The 21,339-nt window shown below is 45.2% G+C and overlaps 1 protein-coding gene across 4 annotated transcripts in view; it reads left to right on the top strand.

The window, feature by feature from the left end:
- Positions 1-252: 252 nt before the first annotated feature.
- TRPC5 (transient receptor potential cation channel subfamily C member 5) overlaps positions 253-21,339 on the top strand; it is a 102,643-nt gene continuing 81,556 nt past the window's right edge. For 3 of the 4 annotated variants that reach the window (XR_005565749.1, XM_027715963.2, XM_039387140.1), the window contains exon 1: positions 253-306. The gene's annotated coding sequence lies outside the window, so the exon portion shown is untranslated. Of the gene's footprint in view, positions 307-671; positions 695-21,339 lie in introns of those variants that run through there. The other variant, XM_039387139.1, reaches the window with a different exon arrangement.

Genomic DNA, 21,339 nt, shown 5'->3' with positions numbered 1-21,339 from the left:
CGGCTGGGGCCCGGCTGCCGCCGAGGAGCGGCGGAGGCGGCGGGAGCAGTGCGGGGCCCCGGCGTTCTCCCGGGAGGCGGGTCGCAGCCCTGCCCGGTGCCGCCCGCCGGGGCGCGGGGCGCGATGCGGCGGCCGCGCTGCGGGGCCCGCGGGCGGTGCGGAACGGCGGGGCCGCGGGCAGCGGCGTAGCGGGGCCGGCGGGGCGGCGGGCGGGGCGGAATGGGGGCGGCCGCCCCCCGCGGGCGCCCGGCGGATCGCGGACGAGCGGCGCGGCCCGGCGGTGCCGCCTGACGGAGCGGCGCGGAGGTGAGCGGGGACGGGGCGGCGGGCGGGCGGCACCGGGCGGGAGGAGGGGGCCGAGAGCCCCCCGGTCACCCTCGGAAATTGGAGCCCCGAGCCCTCGGGCACCGGGCGGGGGTGGCCGGCACCGCTCCGTGCCCGCATCCCCCGGCACCCGCCTGCCCCGGCGTGAAGCGGTGCTCCCGCTGAAGTTGCCAGCGCCGGGGCCGAGCGGGATGCGGAGCCGAGCTGGATGCGGGGCTGAGCGGGATGCGCGGCCGCGCTCCCCCACGGGAGTTGCCGGCAACGCCGGGACCGGCATCCCCAGGGCCGGTGATGGATTTGGGCAGCCCTGGCCCTAAATGACAGCACGTACCGGCCACCTGCACCCTCACAGCGTGGGTTAAATACCGATGTAAGTTGCTGTTAATTCGGGCATCTCTTGACCTGTCATATGGGTGACCCACGAGCCTTCAGAATGGGAACGGTGACAGTGATACCAGAGGGGTGTTCTCTTCTGTGATGCTTGAAGAAAAAAATGCCTCTTTTATCGACCCCTCTTTGAACTACTGAGCATCTTGCAGTTTATAGTTTAGCAAATTCCCGAGCCTGAAAAAAAAAAAAAGATAGGGATGATTTTCAAGACTCTTCATGAGTTCATTTGCTTACTATGGAGCTGTGACTTCAGTGGTCTCTTTGGTATAAAAACATTCTGCTTGTGTGATATTTTTGGTGACATTGACAACAGATTTGTAAGTCACGGTTATGAATATGGTAATGTGCAAGTCTCCCGTTAAATTTTCCGTGCCCTAGGTAGCATGGTTGAACAGTCACGTATGAAGTCGTGCGTTCTCAGGCAATGTTTCTTTGAACTCCCAGTCTGTTTGATCACTTCTTCTTAACTTTTCCACTATATAGTAAAAAATATTTGGTCTTTCTGGTGGTCAGATGTAAACCCTAAGTTTTGTGCCTGGTGCATCTCCTTGCCAGCAAGCTTATGTAATGCAGCGACCTGTGCAGAATGCAAGAGGAGATCACAGGATCGCAGAATATCCTGATTATGAAGGGATCCACAAGGATCAAAGATGGAAGGGAACATTTTTGGAAAGAGGATTGTCTTTATGGTTACGGTGCCTCTGTGTGTGTTCATGTCCCCATGGGGGAACTGAGGAGGGTTGTTCTGTTCTGTGGTCATTCTACCTGATCCTGGGCAAGTCTCTCAGCCTTCTTTAGTGTTGGTGCCTTCTCTTGAAATACAGCATATCCTGTGTCACTGCTTCCCAGGGCTGCGTGAAGCTACTCAGAAGCCTGTGAAAGCACTTTTCAGCCAGGGGGGTACTGTGTAAATGCAAATTAGTATATTGCTGTTTTAAAAATGCTTTTCAGAAGTTAAAACGGTATCTCCAAGCAGTTTATTCAAACTGTAGCCAAAGGTCTGTTCAGTGAGCTCCAAAGCAAACGAAAGGAACTGTTTTCTTAAGTAATACTCCCTTGTAGGGAAATCTGGTGTCGTTTCTCAAGAAAAGAAAAAAAGAAATCACATTTGGGTGTTATCATATGTGTCACTTTTTATTCGGTCCAGGAATATTTACTCCAAGTTTCTCTGCATGTAACTTGGCAGTAATTATTAGCTGAAGAAACACTTCAGTCCCAGACTCTTTAAGCTGTAAGTAGTGGATGAAGACATGAAAACACTTCCCCTGACCACGACATCCAACTGGCCCACTGCGAATCCACTGGTCTCTGTGGTGGGGCTCTGCTGTTCCATCTGCTTGTACTTTCATTCTGAGATGCAGCAATGATCAATACACTTTCAGTTAGGAGCAAGACTGTCTAGGCAAGAACTATGTCTCAGATACTTCTACAGCATTCATTTCTAGCATTAAAAGTAAAGAAAAAGGTCGAGGTGCTGGGTTTTTTTAAACTGTGAAAAAAAACTAGATGTAAAAGGACTTGAGCTTGAGACTAACCCCTGATCAGCTTTATCTTGCAAGTACATAGAACACTAACAGAATTCCTTATTTTTATTACTGGGCTTCTGAGAGAATGATTTCTATTTTGATGTGCATTACTTTTCATTCTAGCATATTGAAATCTCATTGGTTTTGTAATATGTGTTACTTTTCTTAACCTCTTTCTGCTTTGGTAGAATCTCTGAATAGCTTCTACTCAGAATTGCATTTAAGGCAATACAAGGCTCAAAATTCTTTGATTAGATTGCTTTTTGCAAAGATTTATTTCTGGCAACCTTAAAAATACTTATAATGTCAATTCTGAGGTCTTTTCGTGTTGTGGATTTAATAGACAAGATACTGTCAGCTGAGCTGTGAGTCTTGCTAATAATATTATTATGTTGTTTTTTGAAAGATATAATTCTTGAAAACATACCTCGGAGGAGAAAATTCACAATAGCTATGTGCAAAATTTTTTTCTACAACAGATGGAAGAGCATTCAAGGGTGGCTAAAATTAGTTTGAAACAGAAGATTATTCCTACAAGTACAGTAGTATAATTTGTACAAAATGAGCCAAATCTTACTAATTGTTACACTGGTGTAAATATAAAGTAATTTCTTCGCCTGGAGTTTCTCCATCTTTAGCCCCCCATTCTCATCTTGACAACAGCATAATATTCACTCACTGAGACTCCAGTTCCAAATCTGCTGTAATATGGTTGTGGGTAGAGAGTTGCTGAATGACTCAGATGAATGTAGCTCAGAGTAAACAAACATGTAAATCATTTCTGGCTAGAGAGGGAGAGAAAGAAAAGCATGAGAAGAACAGGGAAAAGCCAACCTCCAGTACGAGACATTTATGAAGGCACGATCAGCCAGGATCACCCAGTTCAGCAGATTGCAACCATCAAAAACTCAGGTCTAGATTTGCCACGGTCTATTACCTTTGGAAATGAGAGAAACCATATGGAGTGAGTGCCTAAAAGGCAGGTATTACACACAAGCAGAGTTTTCCAGTTGTTGGGCTGACAGCCTGGTACAAAGGTGAGCAGGCTCATGTCAACACCTGCATTTGGCACATTTCAGTGGCCCACTCTGAGAGCTGGGAACCAGGTGTGCTGCCTGTCCCAGAGGGAGGATGCTGCCAGTGATGGAGGGTAGTGTCTCCAGTGTCCAGTTTGGGGAAAAAATGCAAGCTAGCAAGTGATTCCTGAATGTTTCTGAACCTGAAATCCTGGAGAACAATGTGGAGTTGGTATGAGTAATTGCAGAGACCCAGCTTGTGGTTCAGAGTAAGAAGTACCAGAGAACTGAGTGGCTTTTAAACAACTGTGGGTTTCTTTTCTAGACAAGTCTCTAGCACCAAGCCAGGGCAAGGCAAAGGCTGCTCTCATTTGTTTTTCCTGCCAAGTGAGATGGCCAGTAAGCACAAATCACTGCTACAGAGCATCTTTCCAACCAGGTTCTCTTGAATGCCCAAGCCCAGTGCAGTTAAAAGTCTGGGAGACTGGAGCTGTCCCTGTGTGGGGAAGGCTGCAGTCGCTGTAAAGCTGGGGCAGGATTTTTATTCCTGTCAGCTGTCTGAGTGATTCTGCTTCAGTGTGTTTTCAGGATAAGTTAGGTTAAGTTCCCTCTTGGGGAAGCAAGGAATGTGCTCACATCCAGGGTTGAAATGAGGAGAACTGGGGCTGGTTTCCTCCTGCTGCATGTTCCCCAGAGCTCTGCCTCCCTGCTGCATAACCTGCCTCATGTTTTGGCCACTTTTACCATCATGGTAAAGAGGCTCCTCTGTTGTTGTATGGAGTTGTTCAACATAAAATTTGTGCTCTTCCTGACATTTCCTGCCTTGGAAAGCAACAAGGGGCTCTTAGAGGGAAGGGTGGCTGTAGGTATGGCATCCTTGTGGTGTTTTCTGTGAGATGATGGCTGGGAAGGGGAGGAACTGGAATAAAAAGGAATATTTCTGTATGAGTAGCAGGTAGACTTAGGTCCTCATTTCTCCCTTTTTTACGTTCTTTAGGGCACATCAGGTTCTATATCGTATTGGTCACTGTGGCCATGAAAGGAGACGACTTTGGCAGCAGGATGGTTTTTGCTAATAGGAATTATGGGTGTTTCTGTTAGATCGTTAGACACGTATTATTATTTATTCTCGGCTCAGTTTCTGAATTCAAGCCAGGAGGCTGCTTTGTCCTTATTCCCTCTCCCTTCTCTCTCTCTCTCTCTCCCTCTTCACATGCATTGAACATGTTCTACTGAGAACTGAAGCAATTTCCTGACCCCTCTCACGTGTCCTGCATCCCTTTTGCATCCTTAGAGAGCAATCTGATTCACTGTTTGGGAAAGACTGGCTTAAGCACCTGAATAGTCAGATATGTTTCCTATCATGTCTGCTAATTAAATTGTAATGCTCGTTACCACGGGATCCTGTGGAAGGCAAAAGCATAAGCAGGTTGAAAAAGATGAGATGAGTTCACAATGAACAGAGAGTGGATAGAAAACATGAAGGTCTGGATGTAACCTGTGATAACATCTTGGGATAGAAAGATCATGGGTTTAATCCATTCCTGTGTTCTCCTAGCACCGACACATACAGCTTGCTAAAACAAAAAAATCTCTTTCTTCTCAATAAAATAAAGAGGGAAGAGCAGAGCCTGTGGAATAGTGCTTACTGGGCATTCTGGTTCCAGAATGATAACCAGGGTAGAGATTTCAGCCTGCTCTCTCACAGGTATTAATGGATTAACATAGGAGGCTGCAAGAATTTCATTGTGTGAAGCCTTACTGACAAAGCCAGTGAGAGGATGAAGATATTTGGGGCTCAGGGTTCTGGCTGGGACCAGATGAAATAATTCCACTCTCACATTTGGTGTTTTGTCCTGTTCATTCTGATTTGTGCTGAATTATGAAATGGAGTTGCTGATCTCTTACTTAGCCTCGAGCTGCAGTTAATGGAAATCTCTGTGTTATGTGTATTTGGAGTATTTGAAAGTTTCCAGATGGAAAGACCTCCAGGTTTATAAAATTGCCCTCATGCCTTAAAATTGTTCATAATAGTAACAAGAGGAATAAGGATTCCTAGGACATCAGTGCCTCATCACTGAGTCTTCTCTTGTGAGGTCAAGTTAGAGGCAGGGACATGGTCAGTGGGCAGGGGCTCTGAGGTGGGTGCCCAGGGAACAGCTGGGAAGGCTATTTCAAATAGAAGCATCTGCTGCAAGAGAAGGATTTTTTTAACTGTAGAGGAGAGGTTTTGTGGACAAAGGAAGTAAAACCTGATCTGTGGAAGAGGGCAGGAGAGCACAGAATGTTTGAACAAAAAGATATGAAGTGCCTGCAGTATATTTAAGGCTATAGTGAAAATCTTTTGCCCAGATTTTTCTGTTCTGTATAATACCATCAGGGGATCTTCATCTGGGAAGAGCAGACTGAGCCTCTGAAGAATCTTAAAAGTCTTCCTAAGTTTGCTTCTTCTGCAGTATCCCATTTATTCAGCAAGAAAACACAGACTAACTTCCCTCTTGGGAGAGTCTGTGAGAGCCATACCTGGAGCTGACTGTGCCCAGTGGCTCTGCATGGGCTGGTGGAGGGAACAAGGCTGCCCAGACACAACCCTGTGCTCCACCAGCCTCTTGGTTCCTTGGCAGAGAGAGCAGCTCCTGTGGGCCCTGGCTGACACCCCATGGCCAGCTTGGTGCACAAAAGGAGAGAGGTACCACCTGGCCAAGTCACTGTTCCAGACAGACCCTCAGTCCCCTCTCTGTGCTGTGGACATAAGGGGCACAAGCTGAACCCAGACCAGGGGGTGCTCTGTAGCTGGGAAAAGGGCTTCAGGCTTCTCAGATTCAAGGTCTAAACCAAGTGTCTGCCTTAAAATGCACATCTTTGTTTAAGCATGGAGCTCTGTGTTTTTGCAGTGTTAGGGCAAATGTTCTGACATTTGTCTGTGGGTTTCTCTGCGTCTTGACACCATGCCAAGCTTGGAGTGATATCTTCCCAGCTCTCCTTCTTCACCACACACAGGGATTGGTGCTGCTGTGCACACATGCACATTACTAAGGTTACACCAAGAATTGGTGATGAGGGTATGTCATGGTCCTGTGAGCACGGAATGTCTTTGCTTCCACGTTATCTCCTGCAGTTTTCCCTGCACCTTGTCTGTAACCTCATCAAACAGGCTGAGCAGCTGATGAGTGGGCGCCCTGCCTGTCAAAGACATGGGGAGGAATATCAGCAGTCAACAAGCCATCTCATTAGCTATTGGCATGAAATGGAATCAGGGAGGGTAGACACCCCTCCCAAAAATAAACCCACTGCTGTCCACAGAAGCCGCATGAACCCCTGCTTGACTGAAATAGTCTGGGAAAAGAAAGGAGTTGATGAGTGTCTTGGCTGAAAATAATAGAGGCAGGATGCTGCAGTGGATGAAAGGAAGAGGTATTCTAGTTCTAGCTCTTCATGCAGGGGTTTCTGGACAATCTCCAGTCAAAAATAGTTCATCTGCACTGGCCATGCAGCTATGGAGTGGGTCAGGTAGCACAAATAACTAGCAAATCTTTCTGGGTTGTCTTCTGATTTTGCCAAAGATTGGAATGTACTCATGAATGGAACAAAGCAGAAAACAGGGTGTTCTTCCTACAAAAATCTTACATATTCCTAACACGTCACTCCATTCTTCAAACGTAACAGTCACCAAGCACCCAAAGTTTGTAATTATTTGTGCAAAGAGAACCCAAGAGCCTTATTAGTTAAATCGCTCAGCAGAGAGCTGCAGAAAGACAAGGAAGGTCTGGGATTCAAGCTGCCAACACAAGGGTGAGCCTGGCCCACAGTCTGTATGGTCTTTTTGTATGGAAGAAAGATCAAATTTATCAGAGTTATTAGCTCTGCCTGATCCCTGCTCAGGGACATTTCCAGTTTAAGGCTAAGTTCAATTCTCAGAATTCCCAATTCTTGCCTCGCTGAAGGGAAATGTGGCTCTAATCAGCCTCTCCTCTTTCACCAGTCCTGGGACTGGCCATAAGTTGAATTGCTGGTGAAAACTGAAGGACTCCTCTGGGCCTGTGAGGTGAGCAGAGAAGCAACAGCGGGAAATGGAAAAATTCCCACTGACTTTATTGAGTTTTGGATCTGGACATGAAGAGCAACATTTTATTTCAGATAACTGTCCTCTGAACAGTTTATTTTCATTCTTTTTTAAGGCACACTAGCTGATGGCACCAAAATTCAGGGTGAAGTATTTGGGGTGTAATGAAGGAGTGGGGTGGCTACCATGACCTTCCCATGTGCATTGGGATTAATCTTTCTCTCTTGCAAAAATCAACTGGAAACAAAGCTCCTTCACCTGCAGCACTGACCTGTGCAGAGCAGGCAAGTTCAGGGCTGGTTTTTGTGTTTGCTTTTTTAAGATCAGAGCCTTTTTTTCCTGCTTCTGCATGCAGAGCTTCCCCTCGGTGACCAGAGGTGTGGATGTGGAGCAGGACACCTGCCTGCGCCTGCGTGGCAGGCGGCTTGTGAAGGTGACCTCTTCAGAAGTGTCCTTCTGTCCCTCCCAGAATGGAGGCTAACTGAGCCCAGAAGTTCAGGCTCAGCCCTCAGAAAACACAGAGTTACAAATGGGTCAGTAAAAGCCGAGAAGTTTCTTTGCAGTGTGACAGGCCAAGGTGAAGGGAACTAAGGAGTTGCTCCAAAGACGTGTGATTCCTGCAGCCCTGCTACAGAGCCCCTTTCATGGCAATTCTCTCTCAGAGTCCTTTAATCTGGTTGTTCTGCTTGGCTGAAGTCCTTTGACTGCCACATCTGGAGCAGTGAGGCTGCAGTGCTGTGAGAGGATGCTGTGCCTCATTGTTCCTACATTTGGACCAGGATAACAGCTCAAACATCTGCCAAATCTCTGCTGCTGTCAGATTATTCACAGAAACTACGTTGCTAGATGGATTTTTTTTTTTCTGGTTTATGGACATTTCAGACCCTGATCTAGGTTCTACAAATGGCTCTGGTGCTCTTGGATGTTTGGCCAAACACATTTTTGCCAGCAATAACTTATAGACTGGTCTCTCAATTTCTGTGATGCCTGTGGGGGAATTTGGGCAGCCTCAGGTTGTTCTTCTGCTTCATCCAGACACTGAGAGCCTGCTCTGTTCAGAAGCTTTCCAGTAGCACTGGCAAACTGAGTGCTGTTGCACACATTACAGCATGGGCTTTCTTCCCTTTTCAAGGGATGACCAGGCTTGAGTGGGCACATGCTAGGTCACACAGCAGTGTGCAGACATAGAGCAGTGAGCCCTGGGCTGTAGCATGTTCCTGTGCTTAAATGTTGACACATTATGAAGAGAATGCAAGATTCAAAAAAAAGAATCAAGTTAGGCTTTTAATTCTTGTTCATTGCTGGAAAATCTGAAGCATGTTAAATGGCATTATTACTGTGCCTTATTGCAGTTGCTGTTTAAATCGGCTTTATGGGTTGAGCCTCTTAGCGTGGAGTTAGGGGAGATTAGCAGCATTTTCAGTCATTTCACGAACAAGGAAGGAGAAACACAGCAGTGTACCCATGATCATGCAAGACTGAGAAGTCAAAGCCAGGTCTTTTCTTTCCTTGATGCCGTGCCACACAGGGCTGTCACTGAGTTCAGTTTATTAGTTCAGAAGCAATCGAACAGTGTTCTGCTAATAACATGGATACAGGAGGGGTACAAACATGCTGTGTAGGTTTTTTGAGGGATGGATTCCCATTGTGATTATCTTTTATAGTCTCAACATACAGAATCTGCCTTTGTGAGCACTAAGTGGGGAATTGAGTAGTAAAGAATTGAGACCTCAGACATGAGAAATGAAGAATATGGGCAGTTCTTCAGTGGAAGTGTGAAGTCTTTTATAGGAAAGATAAATATGATGGATAACTGATGCTGTTCAAAAGTACTGGCTTGTTTCTAAATTAACCAACACATAAGTAAACCTACTTTTATCTCTTTTAAATTTATTCTTTTATTATCGTGGTTTGGAACCAGAAGCCTAATCTGATGATTTTCATCTAACATTCCTGTTGAATCCATATGGATCAATTATCATTATCAAGAGCATTATGTTGGTACTAAAGAGACTGTCTTGCACCTGAAAAATGAACTCTGGAAACCGCCTCCTCAGACTGCAGAATTTGTCTGGCCCAGCTGGACCAGCTCTGTGCAGCAGGGATGGTGAAGACATAGGGGGGTGTTTGAATACCAGAAAGTTTTTTAGTTGGACCATCTCCATTTTCATAGATGTTGGGAGAATGACTGCACTTTGCATGAGGGCTTGAATCCATGGGAACTGATTAATTTAATAGTTCATTACAAAGTAATGAACTATTGCTGGTGGAAACCCAGTGATCCACTGGCATTAGACCAGCCAGTATGTGTTTGTAGCACTGCTGTCAGTGCCTTTCATGTCTGGGCTGCTGGGGAGACATTATGGGGCAGAAAACCATAGATTTCACGCATAGGAAACGTTAAAACCCAGCAGCATGTGATTGTTGCAAGAAAGAATCCTGTTTCTATTTATTACAGCCCAGGAACTTTCCATGACCTGAACATCTTTACTCTCCAGGATAATGTCAATACAGTCTTTGGAGAGTCCCCTCCAACGTTTCCTGCTACCTGAAACCCTATTTCTGCGTGTTGATATAGAAGGTACCAGGAGATGGTCCCGCAAACTTGTGCTTTATTTGATTCTAAAGCTCCCCCTAAAGCTGCACACATTCACGCTCAGCAAAGCACTGGTGACATATGGACAGAGACATACTCCTACACTGGCACTTGTTCTCTTCTCTTGCTTTTTTGAGGGTGCTGAGGAGGGAAGATAAAGCCCAGAAGTGAGTGACAATGGGCTAAGTCAAAACGTAGCAGGCTTTGGGGCTGAGAACTGAAGAAGTTTGATAACAGCATGTGATAGACTACGTCGGTGGAACACAACAGCATGTCAGAGACCACAGTGGTGGGACGTGAAATGGGAAGCGAAGCACAGATGCTTTGATGTGCTACCAAAGCTTTGTAATACCTTCCCTGCTGAGCTAGAGAAGAGTTTTAATTTGGTGAGTCTGGTCAATGGCATCGTAAGTGCAGTGAAGCAGGAAGGAATCCAGGATAACTTCTCTTTTCAGTTTTACCTGTGCAATTAGGAGTTATGTCACTAAACTCAGCAAGACAAGTGAATCTGCATAAGCAGAATGAAATCCAGAGTGCATAACATGCATTTGAACAATTTGGCTCTGCTTTGGCTGAAGCAATGTGAAGGAAGAGCATAGTAAATTATTAGCTAACACTAGAAAAGGAAATAGAAAAGGAAGTTAAAAGAAAGGAGAGCTCTAAGTATTTTCTTCACTAAGATTACATATAAATATATACAGACTTAATTAGGAGGTTATTTGAAATCTCAAAGCCAACCATCAGCTTCTCACTTTTTCACAATATTTTGTTACAGCCTACTATAAAAAAGGCAGTTAATTAAAACAGATTTATTCATCCAATCATGCAGGTGTTACAAAGAGACACTGTTTCCGGAACCCGGGTATTTCTGTTCAATTTAATGGAAAGTAATAATATCATGTAGGAGGTACCTCTAACAGGCAGTATTCATCCCTGTACCTCCGCGTTGGTTTGTTTGGTGTCCTCTCCCTGAGCAGACTGCCAACACTCCCTGAGACGTCCCGCACTTTAGGCACGAGGAGAAGGGTTTTCCCCGTGGTGTTTTCGGTTGCAAGGTTGTAGTTGCTTACATTGCTTAGTTAGACTTCTCTCAGGATTTGCAGTCCTGTGCTAATGTAATACATAAAGTAGAGTCACCTTGACTTGGCGTTTATCAGCTTATGCAAGTGCTGACCTTTTGCTGCACCGCGACAGAAATGTCATTCCTGCCCAGCCTGGCGGTGCAAGCAAACAGCTTCATTGGCAATAACAGATGTGGGAGCTGGGTGCAAACAAACAGCTTCATTGGCAATAACAGATGTGGGAGCTGGGTGCAAACAAACAGCTTCATTGGCAATAACAGGTATGGGAGCTGGGTGCAAACAAACAGCTTCATTGGCAATAACAGATATGGCAGCTGGCTGGCTCCGTGGCTTTGGGAGCATTGTTCTTGTTGAACAAACCAGAGTGGGCACTCTTCTTTTTTCCCCCAGGGAGGGATGGGGTGTGTGTGTGTTTGTTTGTTTAAGTGTTTTCACCTTTTTGGGGCTTTAAGGAAGACATGCTGGAGGAATGCTGAACACTCCATGCCAGCTTTCCACTCACTGTCTGTGGCATTATCTGGTGCACTGTTTGCATGTGTTTTGGGGCAGCTCAAGCTGTGGGATCGTGGGCAGGAGCGAAGCATCCCTGGAGTTATCACTGCCCCTCCTTTTCTTTCATGGAATGTTGAAGTCCAGAAAGAAATTTGGGAAAGGTGTAGATAGCATTTGATTTTTTTCCACTTGAAAAGTGGAACGAGTCAGTCACTGTCTAACAGTCTGGACTGTCCTGCTAAGGGTTTACAAGGAGCCTTCGTAGCTTTCCTGAAATAATACAAGGGAATTCTTGGGGGAGTCCAGCTTCTTTCACCCAGACCCCTCACTCCTGTAGTTCCCCTTGAAGGTGATGTGTGGTTTCTTGGCTAAGTCAGCAGAGGTTTGGGACTGGCAGTATGATTTGCTGAGCAGGTTTTTGGGCTTCAGAGAGCATCTCACGAGTGGGACACTGTTTGCTTTACCTGACCCAGCGCATTCAGAGTGAGTTTGGGTGCTGCTGTCATTAAAAGCACAACAGAAAACTGGAAACACAAATACTCAAAACACAAAAACTCAAAACACAAATAAAGGGAAACTGGGTAATAATCCTCATATAAAAAAAAAAATCCCCCCAAAACCTGTTTCAAGGCCTGAAATACACCCTTAGCAAAACATTTTGATTTTGCTAAGGAAAATAAGTCATCCATGTCTGAGTGAGGGTGGACTGCTCTATGTCACCTCAGGGATGAAATAAAATCCAGAGTACCAGGAGGAAAAATGAAGACTTGAGGCAGAAAAGCATCTGCAACTTGGAATCCCTCCAAAGTGCATACTGTGAATAAATGGCACTTGGAGGCTCCAGGCCTGGCCTTGAGGAGAGGCACAAGGATTGCTGTGCCATCTTCCCATTGCAGGAGCGTGTGGGTAGGAGACAAGCAGGCAACGTGAGGGCAAATACAACAACAGTGGCATGGCTAGTGCAGGGTGTGATGCACAGCAGTGTGCCAGGGTCAGCTGAAAGTGGCACCTTTAAATAATTAAGGTAGAGCTTGGAGAAAAAGCAGGGCAGAGGGAAGAGCTGTAGTCACCATGATAAATATATGGTGGAGCCCATATAGTCCTCATCTTCATCATTCATCCTCCCCTTGGAAATCCAGAGGCAACCAGTGGGGGAAAAAAAACAAATTTGTGTGTTCAAGTACCTAATTTCTAACAAACACATGCAGAGGGGACACTTACTAAACTGACATGGAATGAGTTAATTGCAGAAGACTCTGAGTATGTCTTTTAGGAGATAGGAGAAATTTCTGAGTTCACAGGATTGAACTGAGACATTTAAGAGCTGCACCGATTCTCTCTCCAGCTGAAACAGCCTCTTGTAAGGAGAAAGGCTGCCAAAGGAGTGGATGAGTTCCTTGCCTTGGGATCAGTAGGATGAGCAGTGGCAGCAGCATCCCTTGCTCACTGTGGGGAGGAACTTGTGCTCATGTAGATAGAGCCAAATAGGTGAATAGCTAACTTTGTCACTACCTAAAATCTGGGCATGGCTCATGCCTTGTAGTTTTCTGTAAAGGCTGGAGAATATGTGGCTGTTTGGCTCAGCTTCTGCAGGCTGCTGGTCTGGCACAAGAGAACAGTATTTGTGGTTGTCAGAGACAGCAAGGTCTACTCCACTGTGTCTTGATCAGAAATCAGTACAGATGGACCTGAACTGCAGCTCTGAAAATAGCTCTGAGAGGAAGGAGCCAGACCTGGGCCAAAGGTATGTGAGGAAAGCACATAGCAAGCAATTGGCCTCGTGGATTTTAGGCAGAATTGAAAAGATGTCTTTACTGGCAGCTAAAAAACAGAATGCAAAGGCTCCTGGAATTGGGGAGGGGGACAGGAAAGTGTGTGTTGAATCTGTCTTCCCCCTGGAGAGCTGTGCTGGCAAAGGTAATTGGTGGGCAGGGGATAGAAATCTCAGAGAAGGAGGGGCTGAAGAAGTTGAGGGAAGATAGTTAGGCTGCAAGCACTGTAATGCTGAACAAAAAGGTATTTGTGGTCCATTATGGCACTTCAGAACACAAGGTGTAGGGGAGCCTCAGTATGTTGAGAAGAATTTGGCCTTAGTTCATCACAGTAAAAAATTGTTTTGTTTTGTTTCATTTTGTTTTTTCATGCATACACTGGCTGTAATTAGCTACTAAAGACAAAACCATTCCTTTAGTGTAGTTACAGAAAGGGACCTGAAAAATGAAGTCTTGAGAAAACAGTGAACCTGAACACTTTTGGTGAATCCAAATTAAGCCCTGTGTGTAATTAAACTTGCAGGGATGAAGGGTAATCCTAAAGAGTCAAAGAATTAATTTTAGATTTGTGACAGAAGCAAAATCAGACTCACTATTTTAATCAGTCACACAGTCTGTTTAGAAAAATCTCAGAATTTGAGGGAAGTCCCAATTTTCCCTTGTGATAATGCATGTAACATGTCCTCCATTGATACTGCTTTTGCTGTCATTTTTGCTGTTCTGCTATGAAAACTCGATTGTGGGTAATAAAATTTAATGGACAATGTTCAAGAATTGAACAGCTAATTAGATGAACAAGGAAATGTGTAAAACTAACCATAGAGCTTGAAATTATGGAACTGTACATGGTCATTATGCCCATTGAAAGAGTAAGTGAAAAAAATTCCCAGGTCTCCATTTAATATCTATGCCAGTTGTTTGTTATACAGCCTGGGTTTAGCCTTTTGTATCTGTTTTTTAATCAGACACTTTATCTGCTTTCTGTATCTGGAAAGAAGAGTGCTGACAGTATTTTGAAGAAGAGAGCTGTGCAGTGAAATTTATTGAAGCTGGGAAGAAGGCAAAAGATGAATTCTAGAAGCAGAATATGTTCCTGTTACAGTAACCAAGACCGGGGCCTCTCGGTGTCCTTACTTGCAGCCACCAGTGATACCCCTAAAACCAAAGGAGAGAAGCAAACAGAAGTGTAGATCTGAAAAACTGCTTCTCCCAAGCTGCACCAGAAAGGCAGTGGAAAAATCCCCAGTTTGCCATGTCCCTGGGACGTGGCTGTCAGATGGTCAAATGCTGCTGCTAAAACTCCCACTTAGAGTCCTGATTACTTTTCAACCCCAGAGAATTTCTCAGGCACCTCGAGGATTTAACCTACACTTTATTTTGCCATGTGTGATGGAGTGTACTTTATAACAGACCCCATTCTGCTGGGAACCACCAGACCCTTCCCATAACTGGCACAAGAAACCAAAGTCAGGGCAGAGCTGGGGACTAATCTCATTTCCCACACATTAATTGTGCTTGTTATGCCACAGAGCTAATGATGTGTGAGAAACTCAGCTGATGTGGTTATGCTGCTTCTCTGGTCGTCCCTGACAGCTTTGTAGGTGTGCAGAAAGCTGAGCCTCAGGTAGCTGTGCAGTGGGGATCTTAGCCTGACACTCCTTCCTCCAGTCAGTGTCAAAAGTCCCCTTTCTCTGGAAACAGCTCCCAGAAGAGAGGATTACATTTTGAACACTGTGTTCACAGCAGGAGGGAGTTCAAGAGTCCAGGACTGGGGTCAGCCTGAGCAAGCAAAAGCTGGGAGTGCCACTCCAGTCTTTGCTCTATAAAGGAACCTATGCCAGGTGAAAGAGTGTCCAAATGATGTCTGGCATGTGCAGTGGTCCCTCCAGAAGTTTGCATTGCTACTCAAACTTTGTGTGTTTCCTGTGTTTCAGTGAACACCTTAAACATAGCTCACTTGTACAAAATTTATTCAGTAGGTGGGGCAAAATAGGTGAGGGTGTCTTCAAACATCACCCAAGCATGGAGGCACAAAGGATAAATAATGCAAACTGCTAACTTTCCATCTCCTTCCTGTGTAAGGACTGGAATTGCCACCGGCAGTGATTGTGCCCCAGAATTAACACCTCGCTGGGATGGATGGGACTGTTCAGACCTCTCTGAGCCTTTTGTTCTTTTCTGGGGTGCCTGCTAACTCCTGTAGCTGTCTAAGAAGCAGATACCTGAATTTTCAGATTCTTCACAGTCATTGAGGATGGAAGATTTCAGATGAAAAAGCAAGAGGAAACCAAAAGGAAATGAGGATTTGAATGAACAGTGCCTGTCAGAGGAGACTAGCAGTGCATCATCATTGTACATCTGCTGCTCCAGTGCCTTGTTCGAGTGAAAACATCAGTAGGGAAAACATCAGTAGGGGAGCCTTACTCTCCTCTACAGTTTTCTGCATGTAGTTCAATCAGTGGTTAAGGTGTGGGGTGGAATGAGGTTTACTGGCCCTAGATATTCTTTCCAAAGTTGGTAGTGTCTCCTGCTTTGCTTTGCCTAGAAAATGAGGGTGATGATACTTTCTATTTTTCAGGGATCCCTAACCAGATGTGCTAGTAGGCAGGGATTTGCAGGTGGAGGGCCCTTTGAAAATAGTGCCTGTCTGGTAATATCTGTGCTGTTTGCATTTCTCTCTGTAGCCACAGTTATGACTACATTTAAATAAAATTGTCTAGTGCGTGACATATTTTCTTAGCTGATATTAAGCTCTGTGTGGCACTAAAAGAAATGGTCGTGCAGGAAAGAAGCTTCAGCAGGCCTTGGCTGTAAGTAGGCCTGTACAGAAATGCACTTCTCCTCTGCCAAAAGCAGTGTTAAATTGGTGGCTGCTTTATCGGATTGACTCAAAGGGATCCTCTGTCACTACATGTGAACAAGGGTGTTTGATACCTGAGCTGGCATGGTTTAATGGACTGACAAAGCTGTCTTCATGGAGAATGCCAGTGATGCTTCTGCACTGAGCTGACTGAGTGATAACACCCTTTTAGCTTTATAAATAGCAGAGCAGGCAATCCTTGAAGTGTGTGGGCTTGAGCCAGTGTACAAAATGCCACTGTTGCCCTGACCTGCCTGGTACTGGAGCAGAGCACAAAGACATCCCTTGCAGTGTAGATCATGTTGTCTTTTTCCTATCCAGGAAAAGGCTTACAGGGAAGGAGGTGCAGTGGCCAGCAGAGAAGATCTGGCACCCCCAAAGCAAGCAGCTGTAGTACTGGAACAGGCCTCCAAGGGCAGTGGTCACAGCCCTGAGCCTGACAGAGTCCAAGAAACATTTGGACAATGCTCTCAGGCACAGGGTGGGATTTTTGGGGTGTTCCTGTGCAGGGACAGGAGTTGGACTACGATGATCTCTGTGAGTCCCTTCCAATTCAGGATGTTCTGTGATTCCAGTATTGCCAAGTCCCTGTGCTCCAAGGCCCATTTCTCCCCTCTCTGCCCCATACCTCAAATCTGCAAACTTTGGCTTAAAGCTAAGAGATTTTTAAACCTAGAGAATTTGAGACACTTTCTGTCTGGTTTCTGCATCAATGAAGTTCAGTCAGTGACTCACACTCTTTACTTCACACCCTAGAGGCTAGAAACTTTTTTTTCCCCCTCAGAAGAACACATTCTCATGTAATTATTGAACTCCCAAAGCTCAGGGCTGAAAATAAACCCTAGCCAATGTGGCTAGGCTCCCAAGGAAGTGACAAGCGTGGCATGACTGTAATCTAGTCTAGTCGTGCAGACTGTGAGCAGTTACAAACAGCACAGAACCCTGGGGAAAACTGCTCTCCTGGGGTGACACAGCTCCTTGATACCCTGCTGAGAGTGATGCTGCTTGTGGCCTTCTCCTCGGTGTGGTTTATCCTCATTCTCAATCTTAATGCCAAAAGAGTTGCTTCCAGAGTCACTTTGCAGACAGTGCATTGCTGCTCTGTTGGCAGAGATCAGGGTCTTGTGAGCCATCTGTCCTGTAAGAAACAATGCTGCCTCGTCAGGGAGATGGTGAGGACGATATCCTGCAAGTATATCTGTGATTTAGCAGCTCTGTGCAGACATCCAGGGAAGACAGGCACATAAAAAGCACAGTTTTTATCAGGAATGCACAGGTTGGAAGAAACACCAAGCAGCCAAGAACATTCTGCAGGTAGATGTTGTTTGGGTAAATTAAGGAATTAGTCACCTTTCTTCTTCGCAGGTTCAGTGCTCTCTCTTCCTTTTGTTTGCAATAAATCCCAATTTTGATGTATGTCTGCAGTGATCTAACCTATATTTTGTGGAGGAGCCAGGAAAACACAAACCAAGTGATGTTCAGGGAGAGCAGAAGAGCAGTTGGTAAAACTGTGGCTGCATGGAAAGAAGAGGCCACAGCTACTGCCTTGTAGGGACCACACATTGTCTCATGGCTCATTCCTTTGCCAGAATTACAACTGACAGAATCCTGAGAGATGCACAAAGGACTGGAGGGGGACAGAGGTCTGTGGCACCCCAGGAACCCTCAGCAGGTTCCAGACACCAGTTGTGAGGGCTAGCTGGAAGGGAGCAGCAGCAAGGAGCCTTTACAGAGCCTTGGAGGGGAGAGGAAATGAATGTCAAGAGAGGAAAAGAAAACTGGTAGAGACAGCTGTGATAATTACTGCCTTGGGGGTGATTTTCATTAACCTGCAAGATCTTCTTCTCAACAGAGATCAGACTGAAAAGGAGAAAGTGAGGCTGTGTCAGAAGAAACCTGAGAGGGAGAGGGAGGAGGGAGAAAGGGAAGACACAATGTCCTCTCAAGAGAATCTAGTAGAGGAAAAAGTAATGCCCTGTACGGGTCTGTGGGTCCAACAGTGAAGACAGACACAGGGGCAAGGTATTTGTTAACTGTTTTCTTTTTAAGGTTTGAAAAACATTAATAGTTTAAGTAGTTTATTTTTCATTAGCATAATTAGGAATACATAAGTCTAAACTCACTGAAAACAGAATTAACAAATTAACAGGTGCAGGAATTTGGAAGCAAGAGGTTTGGGAAAACAGAGCTTGAAAATTTCGGCATTAAGTAGAGCAGTGAAATTGTGCCAAGCCTTATTTATGGATTTGTGCATTTCCTTTGCATAGGTCTACTCCTGTAGCCAGAGGAATAGAGCTCAATTTAAACACGAACCCCCTGCAGTTATACTGTAGCTGAGCCTAAAACCCAGAGCATACAAAATAAAATTCCTCTGAAGAAAAATTGATGAACCTCACCTTGGATGTCTGAGGTGTCTTGAATGAACACTTAACTGAACAGGGAAGCAAACTGCAAAATTAAAACCCAAAGAAAATGGGAGAAAATTTTAGAATAGTATTTTGATGGAAGAATGTAAATAAAGAAAAAAGCAGCAACATTAAGGTATGCCGTAGACAAGAGCTCGGGGAGGGAAAAAAAGCATCCTATGCCCATCTAAGATGTTCCCCTTAGAAAGACCAAGAACTGATTTCCAAGATTATGTCCTGCAGGTTTTTCAGTATGTGACAGAGTAGGTCTGTGGGATATTTAAAATAAGGTTTTCCCTAGTAAGGTAGGACATTTCTAGTTTTTATCATCACTTCTTGTACAACCTTTCGTGGGACAGAACTGCTGCCCTCCATCAGGGCATGGGTCCCAGGAGAGGGGGGTCACTGCTGTGAGTTTGGAAAAGGGCACCAGAAGGCTTCCACTGTCAGATTATGGGGCAGAAGGATGTCTGCAAACGTCAGACGTGAGCCCAGGGAAGAGAGACCACAGTACTGCTGTTAACCTCTGTGGCTGCCTGGATGGTGAGGGGCAGGTGTGGGCAAAACTCCTGCTTGGCTCTCTTTCTACAGGAGGCAGGAGGAGGGCAGGGGAAGAGCATTTCCCATCCCTGCAAAGGGGCTCAGTGACACAACTTCCCTGGAGCACTCTGACTCCGGAGCACTCTGGCATTGAGGTGCCTCAACAGGCACCAAAGATCTGTTACACCTATTAAGCTATATGTATATAATATATATGTGTATCTGTATTTCTGGGTGGTTCTGGCTGGTTGTCACTTGCTGTCACAAAAGGATGAAACCAGTAACTTCAGTTTGCTGCGTATTTCCAGTCCACACGACAAGAGGATGAGTGCTGTTCATCTTTTTAAAAGTACTTTTAGATCTGTGGCTGAACAGCCACGTAAGAGCTGGGTGTTGTTGGGAGCCAAAGGGCACAAAGCAAGTATGCAACGATTAAGAAATAACATGGTTGCTCCTGCAAATCACTCCTACAAATCTCTGACCCAAATCTCTGATTTTATAGGAGTGATCTGGAGGTTGCACAGGCAAGTTTTATGCTGGAGATATTATTCAGGAACCTTTTTAGGGCATTAATAGAAGCAAATATCCGATTCTCTGCGTTTCTTCACTTACAAGCAATATAACAGTGTTACTCCTCTTCCAGGTTGCTTTATGTCTGTGCAGCATTTTTTGATGTCTTTTGGATTTGCCTGCTTAACACTCTTGAGAACACCATTTTTCCACTTTAAATGAATGTGTTTTTATTGCCTGCAGCCCTTCTGCAGGCCTTCAAAAACTGTCCAGTCTGCAGTTCTAGGCTCTTTCCTGAGTTATCTTAATGAATTAAGATTTGCTTTTGCTTCTTTATTTTATCTGCAGACTATTCTGTTTATTATCATTGTCAGGAGAAGCTCCCTCCCACATTCTTTCTATGAAGATTTCTTTTTACTGTACGGCATTTCCACCTCTCCATAAAATATTTTGCTTTACTGCTCAGCCAAGGCAGTTGTTTTGTCGAGGGACCATCTCTGCAGAGATAGCAGTGAAGAATGGTAGGACCAGGGCTGACTTATGCAAAACCATGACTGAGACAAAGTGTGATTGCCCTGCCACTGCAGTCTGTAATGCTTAGTCTCCATCATTTTAAAATACATGCGGCGAAACCTTTTGCTTACAGACATGTTTCTCCTTCTCAGCTCTACAACCATCCAGGTGGCTCAGACTACAGGATTTGCTGGTGGTGTGCTGGAACTAGACAGGGTTCAACCTCGTGGGGAAGCTGCATAGAGAGGGGACTGTGTCCTACATCAGCTGGAGCTGATGCAAGAGAGACAATCCCCCCATGCCAGGTTGGAGGTGGTGAAGGAGAGGATAATCTCCCCACAAGAAGCTGTGCTGTATTCAGATCAGCTATCTCCTCTAGCTGCTTCAAATATTTGGATTTTTCAGATTTTTCTTCCTCTGCCTGGAAGCCCCTAAAAAAACCTTTCCTTCTCCTGTGAAGGTTTTAGAAAGGAGAGATGTCTGAAACCTTGTTCCCTTTCCACAGAGTGCAGGCATACAAGTGTCACTGCCAGGCACCAGCACCCCCATGGGAGCAGAGCAGCTGGTCCTCTCCTTTTGGTCCCATTTATGAAAATGACTGCAAAATGCACGTGGTGTGCTCCCTGCCTATGGGGCACAGGTTCCTTGTCTTCCTGTCCCCAGTATTCTGCATATGCAACGAATTTGGTTTTTAATTCCTCCATATTTACCATGGCTTGGAATTTAACTCAGGGAAACAGAATTCGTGGTCTTGCATGCTTTCATCTCTGCTTCAACAGCTACAGCAGCCAGAGATTACGAGCACAGGCACGGAAGCAGTGGACACAGAGCCCGGAGATGATAATGATGCCATGCTACATTAGTGCTGCATTAGCAGATAAGACAACAGGATGGCATGCTTGACAGTATTTCTCAGTTCAGTTGACATCTCTTTTTTGTTATTAGATGGTGGAAAATGAATAGATAGCCCATCTCAAAAAAGTAGGGGACAGAGCAATGACGTCAGACAGACAAAATGAGCTTTCTGTTCTGCCTGCATTTGCAAAGATACGTACTATGAATATATTCCGAGGTTGTTTGGTTTTTTTTAAGCTCCTCACAATGGTACATTTTTATTTATTGTCAGCTGCATGATGGCTGTGTGGAAAGAAGTGGGACAATTGCAAGCTGTATATACTTCACTGTAATAGTAGCTAAAAGCACATGCAGCAGCCATTCCATCACCATTTTAATAACTTCAACAGTTTTAG

Source organism: Pipra filicauda, unplaced genomic scaffold, assembly GCF_003945595.2.
Source record: "Pipra filicauda isolate LSUMZ 115617 unplaced genomic scaffold, ASM394559v2 scaffold532_size348037_pilon, whole genome shotgun sequence".
In the NCBI taxonomy this organism is placed as follows: Eukaryota; Metazoa; Chordata; class Aves; order Passeriformes; family Pipridae; genus Pipra; species Pipra filicauda.
This window is presented reverse-complemented; position numbering and strand designations above follow the sequence as displayed.